General features: G+C 45.6%; 1 pseudogene; it reads left to right on the forward strand.

Moving 5' to 3' along the window:
* The first annotated feature begins 897 nt into the window (after positions 1 to 897).
* Positions 898 to 3,964, forward strand: LOC101657162 (annotated as a pseudogene).
* The last annotated feature ends 1,181 nt before the right edge of the window (positions 3,965 to 5,145 follow it).

Below are 5,145 nucleotides of genomic sequence, written 5' to 3' on the forward strand. Positions count from 1 at the left end.
TCCCAAGCTCTACTCTTAAGTGGCCTTACTTGAGACAAAGGGCGTCCCTGGGTAGGTTAAACTGTTAATGCACTCAGCTGCTAACCGAAAGGTTGGAGCTTCCAGTTCACCTCAACCTGTGGGTCTCGACCCCTTTGGGGGTCAAACGACCCTTAACAGGGGTCGCCTAAGACCATCGGAAAACACAAATATTTCACAATATATAATTACATATTGTTTTCTGATTAATCACTACGCTTTAATTATGTTCACTTTGTAACAATGAAAATATATCCTGCATATAATATATTTACATTATGATTCATAACAGTGGCAAAATTACATTTATGAAGTAGCAACGAAAATAATTTTATGGTTGGGGGTCACCAGAACATGAGGAAATGTATTAAAGGGTCAGAGCATTAGGAAGGTTGAGAACCACTGACCTAGAAGTACCTTAGAAGAAAGATACGGGCAGGGGGCGGGGACCAGCCTCCCCCCCCCAATGGATCCTCAAACATAAGAAAAGACATGCAAGTGCTCATCTCTTCTGATGGCAGGGTCAAGAGAGAGAGAGGGGGCTAATGTATTCTCCGGCAGGCTTATATAATCTCGGGAATGCAAGCCATGTCATACACATATGTAACAGAAAGGGGATGTGTTAGAGGCACACACATAATCAGAAGGGGACATGCTAGGGATATACATGTAACAGGAAGGCACATACATAACGAGATAGGGGGGTGGTTCTAGAGTTAACATGGTGGCTCAACCTTGATCGTCTCTGAGCTGGCTTGACGTTAGGTGTCCCCGAGCTCTTCTCCAGAGGAATAATCTGTGATTCTTATCAGAAGGGAGCGGGCTGTACTTAGGGTGGGGTGGTCTGTTTGATCTTGATGGCAGATAACCTTCGGGCAGATGGCCTTCAAGCAGGTAAACTTCAAGCTTATAGTAGAAACCATGTGCTTGCAAGCAGCATCTTAACATTGGCATTGTTATGGGAGGCATTGTGGGAAATGACTTTGTTAGGAAAGTGTGACTGGGATTCATCTCCAACTCACGAACATGAAGACCTCCCGCCATGAGAGCCTCGGCCTCCCAGACTCCTTAAAATACGAGTGTAGAGAATTTGTCTACATATACTCTCTTCCCAGGTCTCAGTTTTCCACAAAGGCCTAACAATCTACTTCTGAAAAACTAGCCATTGAAAACCCTATCGTTTTATGGCTCACCTTGAGTCAGAATTGACTTGACAGTAACAGGTGTGGTTCTCTAAGACAAGCCTTCCCATCTCTGGGCACAGGGACGTGCACACACACATGCACACAGATTGTTCCTCTTTCTAATTGCGAGACTCATAATGTAGTGATTACAGTTCTTCCCGATGTAGAGATCAAGTCTAGTAAGCATCGATCGCTTTCATCCAACATGGAATGATTAAGACCAAAAAGATGTTGGCTTAAAGTACTCAAGGCAACCCAAGAGGCAAGCGAATTTTGGGAATAATGAGGGCAACAAATGTATAGGTGTGCTTTACACAATTGACCTATGTATTGTGAGGAATTGTATGAGCCCCAATAAATTGATTTTAAAAAAAAGTACTCAAGGCAAGATATACAAGTTCTGAAGTTTCTTGGTCACAAAAAGAAGTCTATTGGCACCTTAGTCTAAAGTGTGTAGAAAAAAGTAAAAAAAGAAAGAAAGGAAAAAGAGAGAGAGAATCATCATTTCCATGGATTATTATACATAGCTGCTACTGTTAACAGCCATGGACTTGGCCCTGGCTCATGGAGGCCCCGCGTACAACAGAACAAACCATTGCTTAGTCCTATATCAGACAGTGTTCGGCTGTGATCCTTAGGATTTTCAGTGGCTCCTTTTTAGAATTAGATCACTGAGCCTTTCTTCCTAGTCTGCCTTAGTCTGGAAGTACAGCTGAAATCTGGCCACCATGAGTGACCCTACTGCTATTTGAAATAGCATCATCGCAATCTAAACCATCAAAGTGTGACTCGCTGATTGACAAGTGGCAATTTTAAGCAAAGCCACCAGAATTCAGTTTGGAGACCTTTTTACCTGGAAACTGCCTACATGATAAAGCAACCTCTAGGCTGTTGCTGGTGTTCCTGTTGGGGAAAATCATCTCTGATGATTCTGAGACCATGTCTAACCCAGAGATCCTTAGAATCAAGACTGTGGAGACCCTACTCTGGGGTGGGGATGCTGCTTACAGTTCAGAGGATAGAGCGCAGAAAGTGCTAATCATGAGTCCAATCAGAGGAGAAAGGCAAAGGGGACTACGTAAAGAGCAAAGGTCAGGAACAGGGTGGCGAAGGTTTTAAAAACATAACTGCTGCAAACACAGGGAATCCAGGAAAGATGAAAGTCTCAGGACCAGTGGAGAGAGTTGTGATACCAGGAGGGTAGAGGGAAGGTGGGGTGAAAAGGGGGAACTGATCACAAGGATCTACATGTAACCTTCTCCCTGGGGGATGGACGACAGAAAAGTGGGTGAAGGGAGACATTGGACAGTGTAAGACATGACAAAATAACAATAATTTATAAATTATCAAGGGTTCGTGAGGGAGGGGGAAAATGAGGAGTTAATACCAAAGGCTCAAGTAGAAAGCAAATGTTTTGAGAATGACGATGGCAACAAATGTACAAATGTGCTTGACACAGTGGATGTATGTGGTTTAAAATAGCCCTTTTGGCTCTCTGCACAGCACCATGGCATTGGCAAGAACAAGCGCCTTACAAAAGGTGGCAAAAAAGGAGCTAAGAAGAAAGTGGTTGATCCATTTTCTAAGAAAGATTGATATGCTGTGACAGTACCAGCTAGGTCCAATATCAGAAATATTGGGAAAACACTAGTCACCAGGCCTCAAGGAACCAAAATTGCATCTGATGGCCTCAAGGGTCGAGTTTTCGAAGTGAGCCTTGCTGATCTGCAAAACGATGAGGTTGCCTTTAGAAAATTTAAGTTAATGACTGAGGATGTTCAGGGCAAAAACTGCCTGACCAACTTCCACGGCACGGACCTTACGTGGGACAAGATGTGCTCCATGGTCAAGAAATGGCAGACCATGATGGAAGCTCATGCTGATGTCAAGACTACCGATGGGTATCTGCTTCGTCTGTTCTGTGTTGGTTTTACTAAAAAGCGCAATAATCCGATTCGGAAGACCTCTTATGCTCAGCACCAGCAGGTCCGCCAAATCCGAAAGAAAATGATGGAAATCAGAACCCGAGAGGTGCAGACACCTGACTTGAAAGAAGAGGTCAAGAAATTGATTCCAGACAGCATTGGGAAAGACATAGAAAAGGCTTGCCACTCTATGTGTTCCTCAGGGAAGTGAAAACGCTGGGAAGCCCGAGTTTGAACCGGGAAACCTCATGGAGCTTCATGGGGAAGGTGGCAGTTCTGGAAAAACTACTGGCGATGAGACAGGTGCAGAAGTGGAACGAGCTGATGGCTGTTTAAAATTCAGACTTAATGTTAACAAATAAAAGATCTATTGTGAAAAAAAAGATTTGAAAAAATAAATCAATTGGCAAAATAATAATAATTTATAAATCATCAAGGGTTCACGAGGGAGGGGGGAGCCGGGAGGGAGGGGGGAAATGAGGAGCTGATATCAAGGGCTCAAGTAGAAAGCAAATGTTTTGAGAATGACGATGGCAACAAATGTACACATGTGCTCGACACAATGGATGGCTGGATGAATTGTGATAAGAGTTGTATGAGCCCCCAATAAAATGATTTAATAAATAAATAAAGATGTAACTGATCATGCCCGAGTTGTACCTAAAGAAAACACTACTTTCCTAGAGTGTCTTGCAATCCCTCTAAAATTGGTGCAGTGGATACGGCTCTCCCCCCTTCCTCCAGTGGGCCCCAGGTCCTACATACACAGTCCAGCCGTAGGTACAAGACAGCTTACAGTCCCTCAGAGGCACCACTGTCGCCTGCCTTCCATCATGAACCCATTCAGTCCAAGCTGTTCATCTGCCTTAGACCTGCCCATTGACCTCTGGCACTAAATGGGTGTGGCTGACTTCCTGTCTGCTTCTCCATCTCACTTTTCTCCTTCCTTTGTCCTTTCCCAACTAGTTCCTGGGAAGTATCGCTGGCGTAGAGGGAGGAGTGGTAAGGGAGGGGGCAAGATCTCTGTTGACCTCCTTCTTTCTGTGAGCCTAGTGTGAGAGGAAACCTGATTTGCTTTCTGTGGGAGCGTTCATGGGCTCTTCGGATACAGACAAATGGGAGACCTCTTTTCTTTTTTTCCTTTGCTTTAAAAAAAATCATTTTATTGGGGGCTCACACAACTCTTATCACAATACATATATACATCCATTGTAGTCTTCTCACTCTTTGTTTGCAAGGGAGACCTCTTTTCTAACCCTGAACTTCAGCTTCTTTATGCTGAGCTCTCTACACCTGCAGCTCCCAGAGGTCCTCCCTTGCAGTGTCTAAGCCAACCCCACTGAGACTGTCTTCTGCAGGGGTCAAGGAAACACTCAGACACTGAGCACCTTCTGGCCAATCCCCACATGCAGCGCTCCCCTGTCATGGCCATCGCCACAGTGAGCCCCTCATCATATGCCCTTTAGCTGTCCTGGGGAAGGGCAGATCCTAGGCCACCCCCTTCCTTGGCTTTTTTGAGTGTGGCTCTGGCACAGGTCTCCTGTGACCCCTCTCTCTGTTGCACTGCGTATCTTTTACTTCGGCTCTGCGACTTCTCTATGGGGGGAGGAGGGGAGGACCCACTGGGACATTCTGACACATGTGCAAACAGCCTGGGGACACCCCTTGACAAATTTGGGATTAGAGCCCAAGGACAAAGCCTCTCTTCCATCCCTTGGGCAGGTAAGTCTAAGGCACCTCCTCATGGCATCCCAGAAAGCCCGAAAGGAGATCAAGCCCTCTCATTCACTGCTATCGAGGCGATGCTCACTCATAGTGTGAGCCGATAGGACAGGGCAGAACTGCCCCTGCCAGTTTCTAAGACTGTAATTCTTTACAGGAGTAGAAAGCCTCACTTTTCTCCCTCAGAGCAGCTGGTGGGTTGGAATTGCTGGCCTGGCCTTGCGGTTAGCAGTCCAGTGCGTAACCCACAACACCACCGGGGCTCCAGATCAAGCCCAGTTACCTTAATTTAAGGA

Source organism: Echinops telfairi, unplaced genomic scaffold (genome assembly GCF_000313985.2).
Source record: "Echinops telfairi isolate 266 unplaced genomic scaffold, ASM31398v2 ScPeMD7_26;HRSCAF=91, whole genome shotgun sequence".
Lineage (NCBI taxonomy): Eukaryota > Metazoa > Chordata > Mammalia > Afrosoricida > Tenrecidae > Echinops > Echinops telfairi.